This window comes from Mauremys mutica, chromosome 9, assembly GCF_020497125.1.
Source record: "Mauremys mutica isolate MM-2020 ecotype Southern chromosome 9, ASM2049712v1, whole genome shotgun sequence".
NCBI classification, from domain to species: Eukaryota; Metazoa; Chordata; order Testudines; family Geoemydidae; genus Mauremys; species Mauremys mutica.
In genome coordinates, this window is record NC_059080.1 from 4983609 (window position 1) to 5009734 (window position 26126).

Genomic DNA, 26126 nt, shown 5'->3' on the forward strand with positions numbered 1-26126 from the left:
ATTTCTCTGTCAGAATAAAACGTCTAGTTCCCCAGGCCTCCTACATACTGAATAATGACTCCACTGACTACTTGCTTCAAATTTGAAATGTGTGTTGATCTCCTGCCTACTCCTCCCAACCATGACGCCTGCTTGTACTAGGTTATTTTGTTTACCAATCCTGTATTGGGTTGCAGGAATTACCATACTGGGTGAGACCAGTAGTTTGTCTAGTCTGGTATTCTGTCTCTGACTGTGGCCAACACCTGAAGCTTCAGAGAAAAGTGAAAAAACTCATACAATGGACAATTTTCCAATAACTTTCTCCTAGGGAGGTTTCCTGCTAACTCCAAGCAGTTACACCCAGATCCACAAAGGTGTTAAGGCTCCTAATCCATTGTGGATCTGGACTTTAGTGACTGGCTTACATCTTGAAGCATGATGAGGGATTGTATTCTTTATATACCTTTATCCTAGCTAGTGTAACTGCACAAAATAAATCTGGAGTTTCACTGGTCATTTTTTATTTGTAGTGTGGTAGTACCTAAAGACCACAGCCCCATCATGCTGTATAAACATAACAAAGAGACAGTACCTACCCCAAAGAGCTTACAGCCTAATAAAAGGAGAGAATAGATGGCTACTCTCTGATTTTATAATTACATTGTAAGCTCTGCAAAGTAGGCACAAGATAACAGTGAGATGATACTAGTCAGACTACATAAGCAGCAGTCACAGCACCCCACCTGCGTAACCATTATCAAAAATTTTGTAGGCATCATGGTATAGGAGAGTTTGAAGAAGGGATTTGAAGGAGGAAAATGTGGTGGCTTTGTGGATATTTACAGGGAGCTCCTCACATGGATAAGGGGTAGCATGGGAGAAAGCAGAAGATGCTTGCTGGAAATTTTTATAAATGGGCATTCAAGACAGACTGACATATTTTGCAGAATAGAGGCAGGGTTCAATGTCTTGATACAGTATAAGAGATAACAAGTAGGCTTTGAAGGGCGTTAAAAGTGAAGACAAGAAAATGCTCTTTGCAGTAGCATTTTGAATGGATATAAATGGGACAAGGTGGGATTTGTCAAGGCCAGAAAGGAAGAGGTTGGAGTAGTTGGGATGAGAGATGATCAGGGTCTGGATAAGAGTTTAGCTATGGGAATGGAGAAGAAAGACCAGATTTTAGAGATGTTCTGGAGGAAGAAGCAGCAAAATACAGCCTGGATATGTGGTCCTAGAGAGAGGACTGATACAAAAGGTATGTCAGCTTGGGTTTTGTACTTTAAATTAATTTATTGCCAATTAACTTGAGATAGTTAACACCCTTATAAAGGCTAATTTTGACTTTCTCCCAATGTTTGTTCCAGGCGACAAATGTATGTGGTTTACCATAAAAATAAGAGATGTGTACTTGGTGAAGACTACATCAAGTGACTGGCCATTTTGGTGCACGGGAAAATTAATCCCAGACTGCAGGTTAAATGAGGAAGTGAGAGCAGAGACATCACAGTGCACTCTCCTAAAATTTCTCTGTAAATTTTGTCCATTGGGAGCACAAATTAAAGATAAGACATCCAGTTCACTCTCTTGCTGTGTTATGAAATATGCTTAATAAATCTATGCCAGGACTGTGCCAGTAGGGACAGCTAGGGCAGTTGTCCCATGCTTTATGGGAGCCCAGGCCTGGGAATGTCCAGTGACTGAGACTGTCCTATGCAGCACCATGTCTGGTCATGCCTGATATAGCTGCTGAGGGAAGTCAGCAGTAGAAAGGTGCTTTGAAATTATCGTGGAGACAGTATAAGGAACTTGGACCTCGTAAAAGTATGGGGCCAAAAAGGGAATGGCAAAATAAGGAGCAGATATAAAGGAAATTGAAAGAAAAATAGATGGACAAGTGGAATCAGTTACAAGTAATGGAGGGTGAAAGAAAAATAGTGGAGAGGGGAGCAGAGACAAGGGACCTTCTGGGGGGTGCAGCTCAGTGTTCATGAGGTTGTGCGGGTTGAAACTTTATTTCTAAATCTAGTTCTGAGTCCTGTGAATCTTTGCTGATCCCATATTTTGAGATCTCGGTGGGACTGTCATTTTGCAGCCTAAAAACACTAGCCCATTTTTGCCATGTGAAGTATTGTATCCTGGTCACACTAGGAAAAGTAAGAAATGTGAGAGTGGAGACAGAAAACACAGGAGGCTCCTGAATGGTCCCACCATGTATGTTTTTTCATTGCTGTGTTGACTCCCCATTTCTTTATACAGTCTAAAATTATGGAGATTCATTACTTCTTCTCTGTGTGAAGTATTCTGTTATATTGTCAGAAATATTCTATTGTGCTCAGTTCTTCTACCACCTCTCACATTTGTATAGCAAGGCCCTTATTCCAGTCTTTGTAAGTCATGGCAAAAGGACTTTTTGTATGTAATAGAATATCAAATCCTTCAGCATCCAGCGGAAGTGGCACTACAGATTCACAGACAGGATCAACCCCACAGAAAGGGCCTATATTGAATTTATCAGTATGCTATACATCTGTGATGTGGGTGAAACTCATTGTGGCAAAAGAGCTGGAATGATTGATGGTGAAACATCTTACAGGTTATGAGAGGGCCTTCTCCTTAAAGTATGCTTTGAGTCTTGGAAAGTTATTCTTCAAGAGATGGAACACAAACAGCTGCGGTTATTACACGAAAGACATGGCAAGAATTAAAGAGTTATAAATTGGGATGGGGAAAGCAGGGAGCTGTTGGAGGGGGAGGGCAGACTTAAATATTATTTCTCTAACAAAAGTTTTATATTCAGTTCTTAGTATATTTAGTTCTTAATTGCTGTGCAAGCATAGAAGCTTGTGCTTCCTCCCTGCAAATCATAAAAGGCCCTGTGTTTGGAATATTGCCATAAATCCTTGGAGTTTACATTTTCTTAGCAGTCCTCTGTTTTCTTTTCTATTCTGCAGCACAAGATGTCAAATGCACTCTTCCCTACAAATAGCTATGATGGGGAGAGAGAAGAAAGAGCATCAGTATCTTTCTTATTCTCTTTGAGAGAAGGGAAGAGGGAATGGTTTGTGTTATTCTCTTTTATTTTGGATGTCAGCAGAAAATGTTCTGTGTTGTTCCAGTACATTCTGTAAATGAATACTGGTAGTATTCACAAGAGAGGGGTCTTTCATTTTAGAGAACCATTAAGAAACCCAAAACATTACATTAAGATTTTCTTATTTTTTACTTGTACGTGTTGCAGCATCTGGACTTTCCAGCCACCAGTGTTGACCTCCCACACACCCCGGGTCTTTGCCGCTTGTGAGTTATACAATAATTTTAACTTTTGGTACAATGTGTATGTTTTCTGTGGGTTATAATGTGCTCCCTGAGAGCCAGGCACAATGGCAGGAAGCTGTGTGTCTGTTTGAGGCGTAATACCTCTTGGAAGTGGAGGAGGGGGAACAGTATACTGGGCATCAGTAGTTGCTGCAACATGCAAAAACTACTTTAGGTTAATTCAGCCTACAGCATTGCCTTCTCTAGATTACTGCACTGGAGACAATGCAGTTCAACCTCTTCTCTTGTGCTTCCAGGGTGAAATTCATCCTTGGTCACAAGGCCAGCACAAGGACTAGGTACCACTTCAACCCCTCTTTAATCCTGATATGGGCCTTCTACAATGGGATCAATTTTGCATCCAGAGTACAGAAATATTATGCCTTACACAGATATAGAGCTTCCCTCAGTGGTACTTGGGTATCTGGTATTATGCCTACCTCATGTGCAGAGGTGCTTAGGCACACCTGTACAAAGGCAGCCGTACTGTAATTGGTGCTTTGATACCATGGTGATAGACATCTTTTAAAAACCTGAGATAGACAGAGATAATTTAGCATTATATAGGCATCCATCATCTCTGAGAAGTGTTAAGCCCATTTCTGCAGAGTCTGTAGGATCCTGCTGAGAATCTCCATTGTCCTGCTCATCAAGAAGCTGCAAACTCAGCATGGGCTTTGCACCTCTCAGGGATGTACACATACATCTTTTGTAAATAAGCAGTTATGGTTGTTTCATTAAACCTCTAATAACATCTTTATTTCATTTTCCTTCCAAACATGTTTACTTCAGCCACAACACGATATTTATTGTGTTGTCTTGAATGCAAGAGGCTATTCTGTCAGATTTACGACTATTATAAAATATGATTCTATCTGCATACAAATGGATGCTAGGAACCTTACAGACATTTCCACTATCATTACTGAATAAAGAAAGCAATAAAGAATCTAATATTTACCTTTGGGGAACACCTGCAGATCTTAAATTAAAACCAGATTATATACTTATCAATTAGATGTTATAAAAGCAAACACTTTGCAGATTCACATAAAATAAATTATCAAAATCTTATTAAAAAGTGACTGAATTAAAGGCTTCACTTAAATTCCTAATTCACCTGCATCTCAGTACTTCAAACCCTCCATGTGTGAAACTCCTATGGGCCTTTCAGGATCAGTGCAGCCATCTGGAGGGAGAAGCAAGGTAATATTACAGTGTGTTCTGCTGCCCATTTTACTGCCCAGAGTTTTGAGAGGGGTTAGAGCCTAACTCCCCCCCCCCAGAGCCTTTCAGGTGATGCTCTCAACCCCATCATGTGAGGTCAGAAACAAATCTGTCTTCGGGATGTAATGAATCTTGCACAATTTCCAGCGTGCTTTCTTCTTCCCATGGGTCTTTTCTAAAGGAGAGAACAATTTGGCTCCAAGAAAACAAAATGATGCCCAAATTATGAGTCACACGAGTAAAGGCCCATTCAGGGAAGCCCTCTGCACATGGAGCTCCCACTGGCTTTGCTGAATGATGAGAATGTGGCAATGGTCATTAAGGAAGTGATTATAAAATAAATCAAGTGGTGTCAAGCATGTTGGGCCAAATTCAGAGGTGATGTTACATGTTGGTAAGTAGATAAGGGAAGCTAACTAGCTGCACTCCCACCAGAAACCACAGTGTTGCTGTCTGTCCTCCCCACGGTTGAATAACTTCTCCATCACAATGGCATATAATCTGCCCAATCCCAGAGTGGCTGTAGTGATGAATCATGGATTTGGGATTTTTATAACTTTCTTTTGAGAGTTGGGCCTTATCCTCTAGCTTCAGTGAGCATTGTAGTTACATAAGGAAGACAGGGTCATGCCCAAAATCTGTTACTTGCTTCTTTGGGCAAATCATAGCACTTGACTTGGAAAGCCTCCTCATACACCTCTACCTCGATACAACGCTGTCCTTGGGAGCCAAAACATCTCACAGCATTATAGGTGAAACCGCCTTATATCGAACTTCCTTTGCTCCACTGGAGTGTGCCCCTCCCCCTTCCCCCCGGAGCGCTGCTTTACCGCATTGTATCTGAATTTGTGTTATATCGGGGAGCGTTATATCGGGGTAGAGGTTTATCTAGTACCTGACTTTAAGAGTCTGGGCATTGCAGAATACCAACATATGGATTGTTTAAAATTTTAATTTTTCACACACAACGTACATTAGACACTTGTGTAGTATTTACAGGATGTAAAAACTGCTTACTTATAACATACTAATTCCATAGCAAACTTATTCAGCAATTCTCATGTACTGCCACTAGAGGTAGGACAACCTGCCAGAATGAATAGCAAAGAAAAATGTTCCGTTTGAAGCTCTGACAATATTAATATGAGATCCTTCAAATGGTGTTTTTTATATGTCTCTTTTAAGGCCTGATTCTACAATCTTTATTCATGTTGTGTAGTATTTATGTCTTTGAAATTAGTGTGACTATTTGTGGGATGAAATACTACTTACTGTGAGTAAGGTTTACAGAATTGGGTCCTTACTTAAATAGCAGCAAAAGCCAATTCAGGCACAGTCTTTTAGAGCAGGTCCACATACAGACTTGTAACTGAAATATCTATATCAATTTTAATTCACACTTTTATTATGTTGGTGCAATTTTGCATTTGGACACTTTTATTCCAAAATAAGGGTGTCCACATACTTGCACTGATGTAACAAAAGGTGTGAGTTAAAACTGATTTAGTTATTTTGGTGCATCTTTGCCGTACTCAGTCATAACCCCTTATGAAGGCACTGAGAGTTTATCCTGAGTAAGGAATACAGAATAGGGTCGAGTATGGTATGTAAAGCCCTCAACATACTGGGATTTATAACTGCTTGAAACTGTTTTCAGACTTGACAGCTGTTGTAACTATGGTGTTACACAGTTGCAAAATAATGTTGCAACTTTGTTCTTTAGCCATTCTATAGACCAGGGGTAGGCAACCTATGACTCGCGTGCCGAAGGTGGCATGTGAGCTGATTTTCAGTGGCACTCACACTGCCCGGGTCCTGGCCACCGGTCCGGGGGGCTCTGCATTTTATTTTAATTTTAAATTAAGCTTCTTAAACATTTTAAAACTCTTATTTACTTTACATACAACAATAGTTTAGTTATATATTATACACTTATAGAAAGAGACCTTCTAAAAACATTAAATTGTATTACTGGCACGCAAAACCTTAAATTAGAGTGAATAAATGAAGACTTGGCACACCACTTCTGAAAGGGTGCCGACCCCTGCTATAGACCATGTAGATATATTTTTTGGAGTGTGGTCTGGAACATGATTTTTGGTTAGCATGGATGTTTAAAAAACAAAAAACCTCACCAGAGCAGTACTAGCTGTGCCTGTGACCATGTTGGAAAATAAATTTCAGGAGGGCTCTGTCTACACTAGAGATTTTAGGTGTTGTAGCAGGCCTGTTAACATAGCTTACTGGCATGTCTGTTAACACAGCACACACAATTACTGCCATTTGTGCACTGGCACTGAAAGTGCTGTTGGTTTCTCTGGGGAAGCTAACTGACTTGTTGAAATGCCAGTTTAGTCAATAATTGCCAGTGCTGCAGCTACAGAAGTACACTTATACCTCCCAGTGCTTTTACACACCCTTCAGTGACAGCTTTGACAACTAAGAGCATTGGTTCTGTAACTGGTCTCAGCTTTGCCTGGCTCCCCATCCAAGGCAGGCCCAAGAGCAGTACTCTATTCCAGGGGTGGCCAACCTATGGCTCTGGAGCCACATGCGGGTCTTCAGAAGTTAATATATGGCTCCTTGTATAGGCTTCTTCTCCGACTCTGGGGCTGGAGCTACAGGCACCAACTTTCCAATGTGCCGAGGGATGCTCACTGCTCAGCCCCTGGCTCCACCCTTCCAGCCCCCTCCCCATAGCCTGCCATGTCCTTGCTCCTCTCCCTCCAGAGCCTCCTGCATGCCACAAAACAGCTAATCTGGAGGAGCGAAAAGGGAGAGAGAGGTGCTGGTGGGTGGGAGATGCTGTTGCGGGGGGAAGGAGCTGATGTGAGGCTGCTGAGGTATTACTGTGGCTCTTTGGCAATGTACATTGGTAAATTCTGGCTCCTTCTCAGGCTCATGTTGGCCATCCCTGCTCTATTCTGTCTACTTTCAGAGCTGCCCACCACCCAGTGCCCAAAACAGCAAAGACAGATACAGAAATATAATAGAAAATGCCAGTTCATTAAAGCTCTTTGAGGCTAGAGCTGTGCAGAGAACAGAAATTCCATTTCATGGAGAATTCTGAGATTTTGAAACTTGGATTGAAACCCAATAATTTAAAACTTCTCCACAAAAGATAATAGAGAACAAATTTAATTTATGAATGATTGAGACACTTTAACAAAATCAAATAATTGTTTCTAGTTCAACATTTTATTTTAAGCAATATAATACAAAATTCATAATGAACATTCATTTTGACAGGAATACTGAAACATTTCACTGGGGAGGCGTTGACTTCACAAAGTGTTTTGACTTTGATGGAACTGTATTTTCTGATGGGAACTGTTTCCTCAATTTTTTTTTTGACCAGCCTCTCAGGGCATGTCTCCACCATGGGCGCTCCAGCAGACCACCTGCCGCGCTGCAGCTATGACACTGCAGTGCCTCAGTGTAGATGCTTCCTATAACAATAGAAAGGATTTTTCATCAAAGTAATCCACCTCCCTGAGAGCCTGGTGATAGCCAGGCAGAGAGAAGAATTCTTCCATCAACCTAGCCACAGCTACACTACACAGTGCTTAACTGCAGCACTCAGGAGTGTGATTTTTTCACACTCCTAAGCAACATAGGTAGGTAGATCTACATTTTAAATTTAGACTAGAACTAAGAAATTCTCCAGGGCAGTGCAACTTCCTGTCCTCACAACACAGCCTTGTGCTCTAGTGATAAAACATGATCCAGGCAATTCAGACATAAAAACCTGTGCATTGATCTAGGGCTGTCTCCTATCAACAGTTTTGCATTCTCCAAATTTTTAATAGTTGTATTGATAGAATCCTGCTGGCTCTTGTCACACAGGCTAAAAAATCATTCTGAGAGGATAGAAAAAACACGGGGCCAGATTCTGATCTCATTTATCCCAGTGTAAACCCACAGCAATCCCATCAACATTACTCTGGATTTATATCCATGTGAGATTAGAATCTGGCCCACAGAATTTATTGAAAGAAGTAGTGGTATTGACAGCTCACTTTTTCTCTCTGCTGTTGTACAGTCACTAGCCTGAGTGTTCCAGTTTATTTACCATTTCCCCAGATTTGCACTAAATGTAAAGCAGTAATTTGATTGCAGAGGGGTTTTGGGTTCAGCTCATTGCATCCACTTTGTTTAGTATAAAGTTGCCAAGTTATTGTCTCCCAAAATTCAAGAAAATGAGTGGCAACCTCCCATTCTGTGTCCACAGTGTTAACATTTTAAAATGATGCAGTTTATTGTCAAGCTGACCTTTTTGATTTTCACAGCTAGGAGAACAGTTACATAAAAAGGATGAATGAACAACAACAAAAGAGGATGGTTGGGGTCACATAATCAGAAAACCGGAACCACCTTCAGTGGTCAGACTTTATAATTTCAGTATGGGAGGCAGCATTGTCTAGTAGTTAGAACGCATGACTGGGAGTCAGGAAATCTAGGTTCTGCCTTATACTCTGTGCGTGACCTTGAATAAATCACTTAGGTCCTGATTTTCAGAGATGTCAAGCAGCTGCCACTACCTTAAATACCTTACATTGAAGTAATAAAAACATTTTGCACTGAAATAGTACTTTTCATTTGAGAATCTCAAAAAGTTTTATAATGATAGGTAAGCACCATTATCCTCATTTTACTGGTTAGGAAACTGAGGCACAGATAAATTATGGGCCTCTTTTTCAGAGATACTGAGCAACTGTGACATCCATTGATTTCACTTTTAAAGTTTCTCTATCAGTAAAATTAGTATAGAAATATTGAACCAGTTTTCTACAGCCTCTTGAGATTCTTGGATGAAAAGCACTATATAAATCCAAATTATTTTATTTGACGCTAATAGATAGAACTAATTATGTTGCTAAACTAAAATAATGACAAGCACACAGGAAATAAGAAAGAGCCATTGAGTCCTTTTTGCTTCTTTGTTTTGTTTTTGTCCAAGACACACAAGGCACTTTTGTACAGCCCTTACTCAGATCAAACTCTTATAGAAATTCCCAATAACTCACATGGGAGTTTGTCCTAAGTAAGGACTGTAGAATCAGGCTGGCCACCTTGCACTCCTCCTGTAGATGTTTGTGCTCCTTGATGCTTCAGTTCACTTCTTTGGGAAATTATGTAACAGTTTTCCTTGGTTTTCATTGTTTTCTAATTTCATAGGTAACACCCCTTTGGGATTTTGATTGTTTAGGAGAGAAAAGACTTTATACTTAGTTAATGTCACAGATTTTTCTCCTAGACATCTTGATACCAAGATTGCTGTTATTATGCAGCCTGAAGGCTTGTCTCCTTGTCAAGTTACTGTGCGGCAAGCCAGGGTGTGAATCTACAGTGCACCAGTTTGCCGCATAGTAACGTCTCCTGTGGACAAGATCTGAAGTTCAATATGGGGCTTTTTGGTACAGTCTCCTTTGGTTTCTCATAGTAAGATACAATGATTTGACTCTGCTATGAGATCTCTATTCCTAATGCTCAGATAAAGGGCTCTGCACTGCTCCATCCATAGTGGACAGTTCTCTTTAGACTCATGTGCCTCTGCAAGATGCTTTGAGATTATAAAACCTGGCTTTAGGATAATTTGGGCTGCAAGAACGGGAACTGCAATGACCCAGAGGTGACACTCTCACTTTTTCCATGAGGACCAGGAGATAGCCAAGCCTGGAGTTCCTGCACCATATGAGAAGCCAGTGGTGCAAGTAGAAATCATTTCTTGCCCATACTGCACTCATGGGAGGGACACAAGGGGGGACATGTGACCTCCCCATGTGACCCTCAAGTGACTCCTCACTGCCCTGCCCCCAGCCCAGGGCCTCCACACTCTCCCCGTCCCCTCCGACATCCCCCTTTGTATATACAAACATCGAGTTGCTTAACTACTCACTTGCCTCACAAATGTGTAGTATTCAGTCTGTTTATATGGAATATGGGAGTTGGGTGAGGAGCCATTTCAGCATATGTATGATTTATTAAAAGACAAATTTTAAGTAGAACTGTATCCTGAACTGCTTTACAGTATTGTACCCAAACATTGCATTTCAGTGGGAAATTCAACTTCCTTTATAGGAACAGACTCCTGAAATTCTTACCAGTCCACAAAAGTGGTCCATAGTCATGCAAATAGTCTCATTGTCTTCAGTGGGATTGATCAAATGATTAAGGGTTTACAGGATTAGGTTCCAAGTTTGTAAATTGTTCTGGATGAAATTGACAATGCCTGAGCTGACAGATCAGAAGGAGCTTCATTTGAATAAAGGTGGGCAGATGTGTGATAAGTCTTAGCTCCGTTTCTAAGATGAGGAACATATTTTCAGCAAAGTTCTTGGCAGATTCCTGAGGCAGCTGGTTTAAAGCTGTCAGTGTCCGGCATTATAATCTTCACTTATAGTTCTCTCACCCACAAAGCTGGAAAATTAAGCATTTGTTTTCTTTGTTTCGCTGCTCCAGTTCCAGTTAACAAAATGTGTTAGACTAGTTTGGCTGCAAAGAAGAATTCTGTGTACACTTGGGACAACACCTGATTCCTGTCAGGCTGTAGAACAGGGCTGACATCAGAATCCAAACATCCTCTGGTCAGTGCAAGCAGAGGCATTCCTCTAATGATTTGGACTTGATGTGATACAGTATGGATGTCATGGATAATTCAGACCAATGGGGAGAAACAGAATAAAAAACACTGTTTAAACATCTTCTGTCTCCCCACCCATCAAGAGTCAAGTTTTGGCCGACAAAACGGTGGAGATGTACACACTGCAACGCTCCTGCTGATTTAACTCTGCAGCTACATCAACAAAATAAAACCACCTCAGCGAGAGGGATAGAGCTTTTTGAACAAAGTTAGATTGACGCAGTGTCAGTGTAGACACTGCACTTGATTATGTTGCCATAAATGGTCTTTGGGAGCTGTCCCACAATGCCCATCTTGACCCCCCTGGTCAGCATTTCAAACTCTGCTGTCCTGCAGCCAGGTACACAGGCATCTGCCCCTTTCCCTTTAAAAGGCTAGGAATTTTTGAAATTCCACTTCATTTTTGCTTGCTGTGGAGAGCTTCCCAGCTGACCATGGTGGCCCACACAGCAAACACTCTCATGCTTGGAGTACACCAGAGATGTTGGATCTTCTGGGTCTCTGGAGAGAGGAGGCTGTGCAGTCCCAGCTCCACTCCAGCCGTAGGAACTTCAATACCTGGGGTCAGATTTCTCATGGCATGTTGGAGAAGAGACATGACTGGGATATGCATCAGTGCCATGTGAAGATCAAGGAGCTGAAGCAGGCATACAGAAGGCAAGGGAGACAAACCGTCACTCTGATGCTGCGCCAATAACCTGCCACTTCTACAAAAAGCTAGATGCCATCCTCAGTGGCAACCCCACCATAATTGCCAAGAACTCTGTGGATACTTCAGAGGGGCTGGAGATAGTGACCAGCGACTGAACCCGAGGACAAAGTGGTGCATGAGGAAGTGGAGTTGAAGGATGTGGTGGAACAGGCAACAGGGTCATCCAGCAGTGTGGCTATCCAGGACCTCTTCTCGTGTCTGGAAGGTGCAGGCCAGTCCCAGCACTCCAGCTCTGGCATGCATGATGCAGGAGATGGGAGCTTTGGTAAGTGCTCATTTTGATTTGATATTGGTTGTTTACATGAGGTAGAGCTGTCCTTTCTTTTGTTTTATGTGCTAGAAATGGGTTAAGGGATAGAAATGTACAAGACTAGCAGTGTTTGTGTCTACTTCCCATTCCCCTATGTGGCTACGCAGTGGGGACCCTGCGGAAAAGTTTGTTAATTCACACTGAGATTTCACAGAAATCCCTCAGAGAGATCTCTAGGAAACTTTCCTGGAGGTATTCGCCAATCCTGTACCGAAGGTTCCTTGGCAGAGCTGCTTTGTTTCTTCTCCAACTGCAGGAAACTTACTTGTGCAGGGACCAAAGCGGCACACAGGCAAGCAGGATAGGGACCCATCTGAAGCCACATGCACGCAGGAGATGCGCTCTTGCATCCTTGTTTACCCTCAGGAGTGAGATATCAGTTTCAAGGATTCCTACTTGTGGAAAATAGTGGCAGCATTTAAAATAGTGTCCCTAGTCGCTTGCAGTGATCCCCTTAAAAAGCCACTTAGACCTTTTGCCCCATCTTGGATCATATCTCCCCCCACACACACACAGGGCTGAACTCACCATGTTTAGGGTGCTTGCTGAGTTGTGTGCTAGCCAAGGGAGAGTGAATGAGAAAGGCTTGTATTTATCTGTAATGATTCAGTGCTGCGAGTGCACTCACAATACTGCATCTGTTATTGTTTTTTGTGCTTCTGCAAATGTGTCCTTTGAGGGGAACCCCCAACACACCAGTGGAGTGCCTCTGTCAGACAAGAAGGTGACCCAGAAGGAGTAAGGACATGTTTAGGGAGGTGCTCCAATCGTTGGATGCTGCAGATCATGAACACAGAGCATGGAGAGAGACAAAAATTGAAATTAGCTAGGAGGGGAAGCAGGGCCAGGAGCGTATTTTAGTGGGCAAAGAGTGAATGATAAAACTGATGGAAGACCAAACAGAGATGCTGAAGTCCCTGATTGCACTGCAGTCAGAATGCATGTGTGCTCACCTCCCCTTGTAACCTATACAGAACTGCGTGCCATGCCCTCCTTTCACTCTACTCCTTCAGACAGGTTATCTATTGACAGATGGACTTATGTATGAGAGCGTCCATTAAAAGAGTGCTTCTCGGTGTCATGTCCCTTGCAAGAAATTGAATTTCTGTGTACTGGTTATTGGTGTTTAATAAAAATGAACTTATAGAAAGAAAATTAATTTTTATTTTTCTCTTACACATGGTGGTTGCTGCTGGAATTCAATACACACAGTGGCTATTGTCACATTTGCAGACTACAAATTATGCTCAGGAAGCAATTATCACAAGGGTCATTCCAGGTGTGTTACGTACCAGGGAGGCCGGGGGGCCCTCCCAAGGTGCTCTGTAAGAACGAGGCCGACACACACTGTGAGTTATTGGCTTTAATGAAGGTAAAGTGACACATCTGCAACGGGGACCCCAAACGTTGCTGTCACTGAGACGGGGACCCAGCGCCCTGTAGCTCGGCCTGGGGTGAAGTCCGAAAACAAACACAAAGCATGCTCATTTTATACAAACAGCAGCAAACCAGCTCATACATAATGCAATAGAAACTCTCCACCCTCCGGGGCTGCCCCCCTGGCCAACAGCCAGGGGCTTGCCACGCAGCAGTCCCAGCCGGTCACGGCAGGTTAAAACTAGCATGCCGTGTCCTACAATAACCGGAGGCTGAGAAAGCGGAACTGCCTAAGCTAAGCCGTAACAGAATCTTCCTTGGTTCCCTAGCCTCCTACAAGGTGGCAAGTAAACAAGGCCTGGCTGAATGCATTACATAAAGACATATTACTGGGACTCATTGTCAAAATGCTGCTTCAAAGCCTCCCTGATTCAAATAGCCCCCCTATAAGCCCCTCTAATAGTCGTGGTATCTGGCTGCTCAAAATGAGTCACCAGCTGCTAACGCTCCACCCCTGGGTAAACTTTTCCCCTTAGCTTCACAAATATTATGCAGAGTACAGCAGGCTGCTATGACCCCAGGAATATTTTCCTCATTGAGGTCTAACCTGCCCTAAAGGCAGCACCAACAAGCCTTTAATCTTCCAAATGCATATTCAGTAGTCATTCTGCACCTGCTCAGCCTATTGTTGAAATACTCCTTGCTGCTGTCAAGGTTTCTAGTGTCAGGCTTCATGAGCCATGGGGGTAAGGGTTAGGCTGGGTCTCCCAGAATCACTATGGGCATTTCAGCATCCCCCATTTGAATCTTCTAGTCTGGAATGAAAGTCCCTACTTGCAGCTTTCTATACATGCCAGCGTTCCTGAAGATGCATGCATCATGCACTTTCCCTGACCACACTGTGCTGATATCAGTGAAATGACCCTGGTGATCCACAAGTGCCTGCAATACCATAGCAAGTTCTTTCTGTTGAAGTACTCTGTCACAAGATGGTCTGGGGCCAAAATTGGGATATGCGTGCCATCGGCCGCCACTGTTCTCCTCGTGTTTTTTCACACTTTTAGCTGCTTGTTCAGGCTGCCTCTCTCCCTCTGTCCTTGTCTGACCTCAGTTTCTGAGAGATCTTTCTTAGTTAGGGTTTTTGCTTTCAGTTACGTTAATTGAAGTGTGAGTTTATACCTACTAATCTCAATGAGGTCTTCTTAACCCATAACAAAGGTTTGACCAACTCATAATATTATTTGATTATGAAGTACTGTGTATTTGCTTTTGTAATTTAAAATAATTAGGAGTGTGTTCAGAGCCTGTGAATGTGCACTAATTATTGTTCTAAATCTAAAGGAACTAAACAATAGCTTGAAACTAACTCTTTAGTTTGGTGATTTATCCACTGTTGAATTGTGTGTCTCCTAACGAACCATTCCACTAAAGTGGAACCCAAAGTGTGGAGGGTACACTTCAGGGAGTTTTAGCATCCCATTTAAAAAAAAATCTAATTGAGGTTTTTTGTTTTTGTTTTTGACTACTCCAGAAATCTTCCATTTGATCATAGACACCCAAACTTTTCCAGCTGAGGGTTGTGCTGGTAGTTGGTCATGTACCCAAGGACTGCATTTACTTTGTATGTAATGCAACAGATTGCAGTTGCATTTCCTTTAATACAGAGTTGTGACCCACAGAGACTACAGATACCCTAATGCAGCTCTGCCTTGATCCAAGAGGCCTCTTTCCTTTCAACAGGAGCACTGCATGCTGAGACTTGTGCTACATTAAAAAAATATAATTGTGGGGCATATAGCTATGAAATTAGTGGCTGCACTTCTAAAGTTCCAAACCCTGTCCTTGGGTGTAGAGCAGAGGTTCTCAAACTGTGGTCTGTGGATCACCAGTGGTCCGTGAGCTCCATTCAGGTGGTCTGTGGATAGTTCCCTCTAAGGTGTGCCTTGGCGGCTGCACACAAGAGAATGAAGGGCCACCCACCTAATTAGTGGAGCTGCGCAGGCATGGCTCCACTAATTAGGTGCCTGGACCCTGGAGAAGATGCACATGTAAGGTGAAGTGGTGGCCTTGGGGGGAATAGAGGGTAGGTGGGAGGGGGCACTGGGGTGAGAAGGGGGGTGGGATTTGGGATGTGCAGTGCTGTGGTGGCCAGAGAAAGAGGTGACTTTCCCCAGCTCCAGGGCTGCGGCTGCCAGGGAGAGACGGCCCTTCTTCCCAGCCCCAGCTTGGGGGCTGCTGCCATGGGGGAGAGAGGGAGAGACCACCCCCTTCTCAGCCCCAGCTTGGGGGCTGCTGTGGCAGGGGAGAGAGGGCACATCCATCGCATTAGAAAGGTAAGACTACTGATATTAAAATATGATTTGTGCTTTTATTTGTAGAACAAAACAAGTTAGTTATTAAGTTTTTTTTATATAGTGCTTTTATCCAAAGTGCTTTACAATAGTTAGCTAGTGGTACAAACAACATTTGGAAAGATCATTAAGTGGTCCCCCAAGACCCTCAGCAATTTTCAAGTGGTCCGTGGAAAAAAAAGTTTGAGAACCACTGGTGTAGAGTTTAGCAGCCATTTAGTTGTCATTGCTCACTTACAGACTGTGCAGGGGAGACACTGGGGGTCAAATTCTCAGTGGATTTTACTTTCTTTTTGTGTCTCCATGTTTGTGTGTCCCACTTTGGGCCTGATTCTCAAATGCTGAGAAACTGCAGATTCCAGTGGCTTCATTTGAAGTTCTAAGTGATTAGCATTTCTGAATCAAGCCCAAGATGTGTCAAGTTGGATACCCAAATACAGAGGCACCCAAAATCAGAGCCGATTTTTGAAGATTGACCTGTGTGCTCTCTTGTGGAGTCTTGATCCTTTGTTGTTTCTTGCTTTGCTGTTCTAGAAAGTAACTCATTCTGACTGATAGTACTGGTGTGTGCTACGATATTACATACCATTATGAAATATTTTAAAAGAAAAAATGTGATCTGTGTAATGGGAATTCTAGTGGAACTACTTGGTATGAAATCCAATTGAAATGCTCTTTTTGGCTTCCATCCTTCTGTCCATTACAACAGTGTCGGGCAACATTTAGTTTGGCTGCCACTGTGTGTATGCACAGGTAACTGTGGCAATGTCATTTGAATAAATCACATATCATGCGTAATGCAGCTCCTCCCAGATGAACCACAGGAGACTTGTTAGAGCAGAGCTGCTCTCCACTCTGCTTTTCTTACTTCTTCTCAATGCTACCCTACAAAACTGCTCTTTCCCCATTTTGTCTCCACACCCCCATTCTCCTGTGTGTTCTCACTCCTCCCCATGGCACTGCTGCCCAGTGTGCTGGATGACACAAGCTAGCTAGGGAGGGACTCTGGAGTCCATGATATAGGAGACCCCCAGCCATCTGAAGTGAGGTACTGACATATGTAGGGCTTTCTCCAGCACCATTTCCTCTGTTCCCCACTACACCACGCTGGTAGCTGCACTGAGGGGAACTCTCGCAGCACTCCTTCCTTAGTGCAGAGACACTCTGCTCTCCTGGCACTGTTGCCCTGAGACAGCAGTGCCAGGAGAGCATTTGAAGCATCAATGGTTTGGTTTACAAGCACTAAGTTCTCCCCAATCCCAGGTCCCCATTACAGCTGTGGTCTCCTGCTTGAAGCTCCCCCACTTCCCATTTCTCTTCCCACACACCTCCACTTAGTTCCCAGCCTTGATCACTCCTTATGTCCTCTTACATATCTGCTGCCTCCTGGCTGATGGATGAGATACTGAGGAAGCTGTAAATGGTGTGTGGGGGGGGAGAGAAATAGGGTTGCTAACCCTCCAGGATTGTTCTGGAGTCTCCATGAATTAAAGATTAATCTTTAATTAATGATTATGTCATGTGAAGAAACCTCCAGGAATACGTCCAACCAAAATTGGCAACCCTAAGTGGGGCTGAAGGGAGCAGGAATGTAGGAGCACAGAAGGCCCACTTTGCTTCCTTGGCTTCTCAGGTTCTGTGTGGTGTGTGCACAGAGCAGGAGAATCAGGGAAGTGGGTTAGTAATGACAAACATTGGCGGTAGCTGGTACAAACTGACACTCCAGTTGGCTTTTTCTTGCAGAGATAAAATAGGCTGTGTTGAATAAGGGGAACAGATTCCTTCATGCTCCGCTAAGTTTGAAAACTGTCCTATCCCTGAGCTGTTATGAAAGTGTGTGTGTGTGTGTGTGTGTTTTTGTGTTTCAAAGAGATGGAGAGGGGAGGAAGGGAGAGGGAAGACTGTATGTGGGAACTATGATTGTTACCTAGAGGAGTCCAGGGAAAAAAATACAATTGGGGTATTTTTAAGGGCTCACTAGTAATTGTTTCCTCTTAGAAGTTATTAAATATTTTCCTGCATCTGATTTGACCGAGAGAGGCTCTTCTGGGGGTTATTTTCATTTTACTTTCTGTTGGCTGAAGTAAATTATTACCTTCACTTGGTTATTGAAGGCTGCTGATTGGTGGCTTTCATCTATTTGTGTTTATGTTGCTGAGTGGGTATGCAAGTTTAATTATTGTCAGGGCACTCAGAGCTTTGTATGGGTTTTCTTTATTAATAACAAATCTAAAGAAAAAATATTTAACCAAGAAAATATGATAGAGAATTCAGTTGTCCCAGGAAGAGTGTATTAAATTTGGAGACTAAAATCAAACACTGAAGTGTGAAACAGAGGGATTTTAATCCTGCTTTAAGTGCAACTGTCAATGTAACTATAGCTAGGGACATACCATAATATTATCTTTTTATGTAACCATCCAGTTTGCTTGCTGCAGGGCAGGTGAGGGATTGGATGGTGGAGTTCTCCATAAAAGTATTTCTAACTTAAGTAGTCCACAAGTGAAAGACATCAGAGAACAACATAACAGCCAAGAGGTTTATTTGTTTTAATTAATTATTTTATTATTTATTATAAACGTGTCTTGCTTTTGTCTAAAAAAGCATTACAGAATATTACCCAACAATGACAGAGTTTACAAGATTCGTTATTGCCTATTTGTACAGAAATAGCTAGCATTTATCTCTTGGAAACTGTTGAAAGCTTCAGAAAGGAAGTGAAAAGACAAATTCTGTTCTTGCAACCCTGTTCAGTTCATTGAGGTCGCACACATGTAACCAAAGAGCAGAATCTGGCTGCAAAGCTCTTGTATTTTGCCAGCAGTAGAAAATAATAAAGCTTTATATTTAGTGCACAAAAATCTAAAGGGTGCAAGGGTGAGACAAAAAGCAAGAGAACTGTGATAGAGCGGAAAGCTCAGTAACTCATTCTGTATTGAGAAAGGCCAACAGGAAGAGATGTGAACAGTTAACATGGCCATTAACTGTTTTTCAGGTTTGAATTTACCTTGTAATGACATAACAGAGAGCAATGCTGAAGTTAGGCTTAATTATTGTCACCTATCCCAGAGGAGAATCCCATGATACCACACTGTTAGAATGATACTGATTTACAGAATTACCTCCAGAGTCAGTGTTCTTTTTATTTATAGATTCCTGAAAACAAGGATTTATGTGGTCAGAAAAATATATATTTGATACAGAAAATCTGAACCCTTGAAGAGCACATTTATGGAGTGATTTTAAACCAGATGGGAAAAATAACTGAGATTATTTTAAATTTATACAGACTAGTCTGCTTGTAAGGTTCATATATTTTTTTAATCTGGTTGGTTGCTGTTATGGTTTTGAAGCCAGTAAGAACCAGGGTGGAAAGCTGTGGGGGTTTTTTTTGGTTGCTTTTTTAAAATTAGTCTGTGGTTGAAATGGTGATTAGTGTGTAGTATTTTAGTCTGTCAGATATATATGTATTGTAAAAAATGTCCAGGACTCCTCACCTGTGTAAAAGTATTATGTGCCTACGGCTTTACAAAATTGGGGCCATTATTGATATGACAGTATGTCCATGAGGGTTCAATCCTGTATTTGTACATCATGCAAACCTCCCACTCAAGTCAGTGCAAGTCTCAGTAGAGTAAGGATTTTAGAATCTAGCCTAAAAAGTCCATATATGTATTAACTGTAAACTTAAAATGTTATCAGAGAGGTCTGTCCACTGGCTAAGTGATGGAGCTCTTACTTGACAAATGGAAAACCAAGGTGTGAGTTCCAGTCTCTTGCTTTGAAAGCTGGCAAGGGGTGGGAATGTTGCTAGGAAGTAGCCTGCTTAGCCCTGGGGCATGGGAGTGTGCTCCATCATTCTGCAGTGCTTTCTCTGGCCAGTTAAGGAACAGCAGTAAAAGGGAGCCCTGTCCAGTCTGCCTCCTCCAAAAGTGTGGTGGCTGCAAACTATTCCCCACATAGAAAATTGTTATGTGCAAAGCGATACTGACCCTTTTTCAGCACAGTTTGGATCAAGAGATTAACTGCCCATTTTAAAGTTTGTTCTAAGTCATAGGAGGTGTAGAGTACTGTATAGCTTAGGCGCACTTATTCACAGTATGAGGGTGAATGCTCTCACCCTGGGTATTCACTCTCCAGTAACTTCTAAAAGAAGAACAATTACACACACCTGATAGAATAGGAGGATAGACATGGTGTCTGGAAAGCAGATGCCCAGATACCCTCCAGGATTCTGCTAGACATGCATGTGTCTCAGTGAGAGCTACACAAATCTAAAACACAGGAGTGACCCAGGACCTCCAGACCTATCATGACAAAGTAGCAGAGAGCTATAGCTTTTGAGACTTTAATGTTCAGAGGGGTAAAAGGCTCCAAGGAAAGAAGCCTGAAACACTCCCTTCTGAAAACTTTTGTGTATTTAATTTAAAGTTAAAATAGTAGAGAGGTTTGAGGTGCAACTGTGAGACACCACTTACACCAGGTAAGGGGAGTTCTAATGGGATATACACAGAGTGATATTCTTCCCCTCTGCTGCTCTTTGGACAGGGAGCTGAGCAAACTCTTCTGTGTGATGGCCATTTAGGAGGAAGAATGGATTGCTGGGATCAGATGCTTCCGTGACAGTTAGGAGCTGGTGTCTGGAGGAAGAGAGCAGCAGGACACCCAGGGGGACAGAGGAGATAGGGAGGCTGATGGAAGGCAATCGGAAGCTGGGTAGAGTGTGTGACAAGAACTGCATAGGGGCCAAGGGGGTAAGAGAAAGAAAAGAGTGAGAGAGGGAACCAGCAGGACCAGGGAGAAAGTGAGAGCAGAGAAAATGAGCCAGTGTGTTCTCCTACAGGGATGGGTGTGATATCACCATGGTGGTGTGCCCTTAGGATGTATATTAAACTCTCTCTCTCCTCGGGAGGACACATTCTTGTTCCAAAATGAGAACTAAGGAGAAAGCTTGTGTAGCTCTAGTGAGAGGTAAGCTGGTTCAGGGCTGACACACATTGTAAGTTCTCTGGGGCAGGGGCCATCTTGTTGTTTGGTGTTTGTACAGCACCTAGCACAGTGGGCCGCGGTTCATGACTAGAGCTCCTAGGCATTACAATAATACAAATAATAAATAGTACCAAGGCACATATGGAAGTGATATGTGGGATGCCAGTCAGGACTCAGCACAGGCGACTGCAGGCCCATGAGTACTTAGTTACACACACAGGTCTCCCTAGCTGACATCAGGAAGGGATGGGTCAATGAGCCAGGAAAGAGCTTTTCAGACTTCCAAGCAGGTTAAAGTATGCTTTGAAGACAGGCTGTGAAGTCTGCTGTTTTTCCCCTATGTGTCACCTCAAGCGAGATACTCCAGATGGGCTAGAGTAAATACTGAGGCTGAAAAGAATCTGCACATGGCTTTGACTTGAATGTTGGAGAGAAGGTTTGTTTATCAGTGTGGTATGGACTGCAGGAAAAAGCATTTCTGCCCCCTCTGGAGTATGGGGCACCATAAAAGGGTTTTGCAACCAAGATAACTTCTTGCTGAATCATCCTTCCAAATGTAGAGGCAATTGTTATGGTCCCTTAAAGAATTAATAAAATATCTGTAATGACCCCAACTCCAAAGCACTGTCTTGGTATGAGACCCAATTACAATGTGTATTTGATTAGGTTAAAAACAATTTGCTTTTCTATAGCTGTTTCCTTTAACCATCTCTAAGCATTATTATAAACATTAGGCCTCCTTACAATGCCTCTGTGGGGTAGGAGAGGATTATTGTATCTCTTCTCAAATCTATGCAAAAAGTATCTGGTAAGATCATCTTGCTTCCCTTTCAGTCTAACCATGTTCCCCCCCCCATCTCTGCTGCTCTGTGTTTTTATATGATATGAGGTTCAAGTTGTCTATCAGGCCCTACATAACTCTTCCCCTCCTTGCTTACCTTAGTCCTTTACCAGCTTGATCCTCCCTACCTGGTCTGTTTCTAATGATGTCAGCTTCATCACCCTGTTTAACTCCTTCTCCTGAAACCTTTCTTACATTCCAACCCACGCGTGGAACGCAGACCCTGAACTGGTTCCAATAAGGCAACACCCTCTCCTCATTTAAATTCTTCCTGGAGACCCATTTCTTCCACAATGCCTCAAGAAACTGCTTCCTCTTTATCTTTATTTATCTATTAATATTTTAAAAATAAATTAATGGAGCAAAACCATTTTTTTTATCCTGTGCACTAGCCTTTGCTGAGTTTCCACTTTATCCTATTGATGTTGCTTGGGCCTTTTTCTCCTGTCCCTCCCTGCTGTCTAGTTACACCTACGCCTTCTATCATGTCTGAAATTAGCTTATAAACTCTTTAGGGCAGGTCTCATGTCTTTTGTCTTTATTGGGAGGTGCCCAACACAGTGTTATTAAAATGATGCAGATGGAGAAACTGAGGCACAGAGGCTCTGTAACTAGGCTGAGGTCATGTTGCAAGTCTGTAGCAGAGTCAGGGCTAGAACTCAGATTGCTTGACTCCTAAACTTGTGCTCTAACCATTAATCTCTCAACTGTTATCATCCTCTAAGAATGTTCTTTTTCCAAAATAATCTAATTTTAATCCAAGAGACCTTTTGTAATAAATGCTTATGAGAAATCAAAGTTCTATTGAACACTGTGTTTATAGTGGGTATTTTTCTTGCAACCATAGTGATGATGAAATATATTTATTGCTGTGGTCACAGGGATTTAATTTCAGTGAATCCTGACATTGCCTGTTGTTATGGTACTGGAGAATTTGGAGTATTCATCCCTAACTTAACTCATGCGACAGTTTTCTGATATCAGAGTAGGAATCTTTCAATTTGAGAACCTCCCAGAATATGTTCAGATAACACCTACCCCTATGGCTTGCCTTCAGGATTTTGGTGTAAGTTTTGTGTCTGTCTATATCTTGTTTTGTGAGATTGATATACTAAAATACGGTTAGATATTTACATATTCTCTCTGGCTGCAATTCTTCAGTCTGCAATCTCCAGAGCTGTGCTAAAGAGCTAAGCTCTCTATCCGGGAACTGTAAGGGTATGTCTACACTACAGCTGGAGCAAGCCTCCTAGCCCAGGTAGACAGATTTGCGCTAGCAGGGCTTAAGCTCGTGCACTAAAAATAGCAATGTGATAATCTGGCTCAGGCTGAAGCTTAGGCTTTCCAGTCTAGGGTTTCTGGTGGCCTTGGGAGCCTGAGCTTCCTCTCAAGCTGGAATGTCCACATTGCTATTGCTATTTTTAGTGAGCTCGAATCCCTTTAGTGTGAGTCTGTCAACCTGAACTGGGAGACTAGCTCCCAGCTGTAGTGTAGATGTACCCAAATAAACCCATATCCTCTGTGAATCAGCTGCAGAAGGGGATGTGTAACACACCCGCTGACGACCAGGTTACATAGGTTTTTTTTTCCCCCTGGAGTGAATTTCAGACTCCATCAAGGAGCATTTGTACTATTCATAAGGTTTGTCTACAGCACAACATTGCTCACAGTCATGTGGAAACACAATCCAATCAAGTTAGGTAGGGCTGTCCTTTGCTACATGCCTTTACAGTTCCTAGTACAATGGGGCCCTGACCAGGTCGAGGCTGCTAGGCACTGCTGTGATATAAATGTTGAATAATAATGATGATGTCACTCTATAGCTTGAATTTTTGAGCTCTGGTTAAGGGAAATGCCTATTCCAACTCTAGACAACAGAGCTCTGTTGAGTGTAGACTCTTTAAAGATCCTTTCCTAGTTTCAGGAATCCGTTAGGATACTGATGTACTACAGGTTGTGTGTCTCCCACTCATGAATATGGAGAGAAGTATGTAGCTTTTATCACCATAGGATATATTGAGTAATCTCTTACATCGTAGCTTGAATAATGTCACTAAAAACTACTCTGCAAATTCATTTGATTTAAGTGGTTGCTTTCCAGTGGGTAACAATACTTCATGCTTCTACTACGCCTCTCATCCAAGTACCTCAAAGCTCAATGGGTTTGAATCTCAAGTCTGGCTGAGCTGTGCCTGGCATAGGACCAGAGACTAGGAAGTAAAAGTGGCTTCACACAATTCTGAATGTGGCTGGGGGTCAGTTCATACCCTGGCAGCCTAAGGACTACTATAATGTGTGCCTTGCTTCCTGTGGTTCCAAAGGGCCGTTCCAACAGCCGAGAATAGCTGGAGCATAGACACATTATGGCCATGTTCCCTTTCCCTGACTTTGCCGTGCTCCCTACCCTGAGGGCTGCGACTTAAGGGAGGTGGTGCAGCTCTGCTACACTGAGCAGGATTGTTTGTACACAGGAGGAATTCCCAACTGTCCAGATCTGCTGGCTTTGCAGCCCCTTTGTGTTGGTAAAGTGGTGTTAAAGGACCACAGTGGACCCAAGAATTGGGTCCATTGTCTCCCAGTGTCCCTAGGAGATAAGTAGGAATTACGTCCCCATTTTTACACAAGGACACTGAGTGAGACATATAGAATTAGTGACTGAGCAGAAGTAGAAGAGACACATTTATCTGGCATTATGTGCAATCAGATAATGGAGATACAGTACAACTGGAACAAACATCTTCTGGTTTAATTTCATATGTTCCTGTGTCTCATCTTTTATCTTCTCATGCCTGGCAACCTAGTTAAATGTAATTATCAAGGAGGGTTTCAATTTCCTTTTGTCAAGAAACCACTGAACTTTTCTGTTGTTCCATTCACATCAACTCCCAGCAATGTTTTTTAAATGCTATTTTTCCTCCTGAGGGGATGTTCTCTTGAACTTTGAGGCTAACTCTTCACACAAAGTTTTCCATGTCTGGGCAGCTGCTACTTATTTTGAAATCCTGCTTTTTGGATTAATTTTTTATCTCTTCCAGGATATCTGGTTGAGACTTTGCTTGTCTGCCATTATAGGATGATGATCTCAGCACGTGGACAGCCAATCTCTTCCCTATCCCCTTGTTCCAGGTCTTTAAATCTAACTGGAAATTAGACTGTTTGCTGTTATGCAGGCTGAAGTGATCTGACTTTTATCTTTGGGCCATGGGCAACGTCAGCCCCTTTCATGCAAAAAATATGTGGGAATGGGCCATAGGAAAACTCTCTACTGCGGTATCCCATGTGGGAGAAGGGATTGGCAGCTAAACAACAAGGTCAGTCATGACTCCTCTCCTAACTCTGTGGAATGCAAGAAACTTAGGTAAAATCTATTCTCAAACATGTGGATCTCTATTTGAGCAGTGTCAGTCAGTCCATATTTTCATCTGGTCTCTAGTAGCTCTCCAGAGGCTGTGCTGTCATTAGCAGAGTGGTTATAGCTGCATATTGCCCATTCCCCTTGCTGGTTTGCCAGATCCCATTAACTCCAGCCCCGCATCAGCTGGACATGCACCTGACATCACACCAGGTAAGTGGCTTCCAGTATGCCTGGGACAGGGAGAGGGGATAATGCTGTGTGCACTCTCATCCCCCTACTCCTGTACTTATGATCGCTTTAGGCTTCATTTTCACTAGTGTGTGGAAAGGATGATAGCCAATATGAAAATCCCAGTCTTTCTTTGAATTATTTACCTTGTTAGATATTGCTTCCATTATTTATAGATAAATATGACAGTTACCAACTGTAGGCATCTAATTTATGAACTGCATATAAATCAGTGTGAAATGTGCTGAATTCAGGATATATTTAAACCTGTAGTATAATCTCCATCATAATTCAGAGCTGAAAATGGAATTTATATGAGCTTCTGAGAACAAACTCAATAGTGTATGCATAACTCCCATGGAAGTCTATGGGAGACTTGCATGTGGGAAGTCTTCAGGATCAAGTTAATATGGGATTTATCTCCAGCCTTCAGTTACTGCCATGTAAGGTGATCCAAAACCTATTGAAGTCAATGGAAAGACTCCTGAGTTCTTAACTGCTGTACAGATTGTGGGTGAGGCTAAGCTATGAAGCAAGTAAAGCAAAGTGAAAATCTTTAAAAGGATAAGTGTATTTCCAAATTAGCAGTACAACAATAATTGTGTGGAGGTCTGTAATGTAATTACAAAGCCAGTAAAAGAGAGTGCAGTCAGCATGACCTGGGTCACAGCCCGGCAACATGCAGCAAAAGTAAGGGCTTGATTTTCAATAGGATCTGTGTAATACACTGGCATAATGTGTCATGTCCCCTTCAACTGTCGGGTCTACAAGTGGCTAACTGTCTACTACTGCT

General features: G+C 42.5%; 1 long non-coding RNA gene across 1 annotated transcript in view; it reads left to right on the top strand.

Annotated features, from left to right (window-relative positions):
- The window catches only part of LOC123377745, a 4661-nt gene extending 3127 nt beyond the window's left edge, over positions 1 to 1534 (top strand). Inside the window, exon 4 of the long non-coding RNA XR_006582308.1 lies at positions 1350 to 1534. This is a non-coding gene — a long non-coding RNA (uncharacterized LOC123377745). The remainder of the gene's footprint in view (positions 1 to 1349) is intronic.
- The last annotated feature ends 24592 nt before the right edge of the window (positions 1535 to 26126 follow it).